Source organism: Nannospalax galili, unplaced genomic scaffold (genome assembly GCF_000622305.1).
Source record: "Nannospalax galili isolate Female #2095 unplaced genomic scaffold, S.galili_v1.0 scaffold1827, whole genome shotgun sequence".
Lineage (NCBI taxonomy): Eukaryota > Metazoa > Chordata > Mammalia > Rodentia > Spalacidae > Nannospalax > Nannospalax galili.
The window spans coordinates 452217-454115 of NW_008355785.1; positions in this window are offsets into that span (position 1 = coordinate 452217).

The following is a 1899-nucleotide window of genomic DNA, read 5'->3' on the forward strand; positions in this document are numbered from 1 at the left end:
AAGAGAAATTTACTGCTTGTCTGAATTTACTGCTTGAATGTACTTGTTTGAATTTACTGCTTGTAACCAATTAACTCAGCTGGAGACACAGGCATCCGGAGATAGGGGCAAGTTGTCTGGTCTGTGTCATGTCTGTAGGCATGTCTACTTACACAAGATTACAGAAAAGAGTCATACCAGGCACATACCAACGATCTCTCCCCGATTGAGACACCTGAAGGGAGTTGTAACATTTTTCTTGTTTTAAAGTTATTGGTTTGTGAAATGCTTGCTTTGAAACTATTGGCTGTATAAACGCGGGCTTTTGTGTAATGGTTGTGGGAGCCTATATAATCTTTACCTAAAATTGCCTCAGGGTCGATCACTCTAACCAGACCTGTGCATCTTGGAAGGACAGTCGGCCCCAGCTAGCTGGTTTAATAAATCTCTGCTTGATTTTTGCATCTCCATACTCGTGCACTGTTCTCCAGAAGAGCCCCACTGAGTCAAGGACCCTAACATTTTGGGGGCTCGTCATAGACCCACCGAGTCAAGGACCCTAACATGCTCTAATTATATTTGTTTGGACCTTACAGAAAGCTGTCCCATCTGCAAGTTGGCGTACACATTTTTGAGATCAACTTAATATTTATGATGTCACCAGAAACCTTCATTTGCTATTATTACAGGGGGAGAGCTAAGGTGGTATCTCTGAAGTAAATAAATGAACAGTATTACTTTGTATAAAATGCAATATGAAATACTAATATATGCTCAAATAGCATAAGATAATAAAAATAAGTTACAGAAAATTTGAATTAAAAACTCAAGTGAAATTATGATGCACTCAAATATAGGTGACATATGTAAAAGAGTTGAAGAAATGTGTAAATAGAGATGGAGGAATATTACACATTGCACAAATTGAAACAAAGAATAAATGTGTGTACAAGGGGCATCTCACTTGTGGGGTCTTTGCTTACCATTCACAAACCTCTGTGTTTGATTAAAAATCTCCATAAGCAATGAGGGAAGTCATGTCATGTGGATTTCACATTAGAATGTTGTTAAATGAGGAGAACTAACACAAGATGCATGCTGTCCTGTCACTCATGACCCACCATCCACACTGCACCTTCATTATTATGTTCCCAAGATCAAGAGGGAGCATAAATACAGTGTTCCACAGGAACATCATTTTTTACTCCAGGAACAAATTCACATCCTGATTTCTCCCACAGATCAGGTGATTCTCATATAGCATTTTTTAAATTTGAAGGAACATTTTGTGTGTATGAGTATATTGCCTGCATGTATGTAAGTGCACCCATGTCATGAAATGCCCATGAGGCCAGAAAAGGGCGTCGGATCCCATGGGGCTGGAGTTACAGATGATTGCTAGCTGCCATGTAGGTGCTGGAATTCAAATCTGGGTCCTCTGCAAGAGCAGCCAGTGCTCTTAATCACTGAGCCATCTCTCCAGCCCCCTCATAGTGAATTCTAATGTTTATTGTAGGCAGCAATACATGATGATGAACCCACTCATGATAATAATAATACTGAAAAATTAGTCCATGTTTAATATCAAGAAATGTGAGCACCAATTTATTACTAGTCTTTAAGCACCTTCATAGCCACAGTTCATTTTCCTGGGTCTAAATACCAACTGTTACCCACAGTGTGAAACTTCTCTTTCATTAGGAACCATGGGGACTGGCACAAGGTCAGGGACGTATCTATGTTACCAGATCACATCTTACCTATGCAATTACGCTTTTACCTTCTCTGTCCCTTTCATGGATCAGTTTCCACCTCAGATTCCTGTTACCAGACACAATCACTTACTCAGACCACTCTCCTTTGCTGGTTATCACCCTCAGATGGAAATACAGAACGCTCACCTAACTCCTTGGTTCTGCA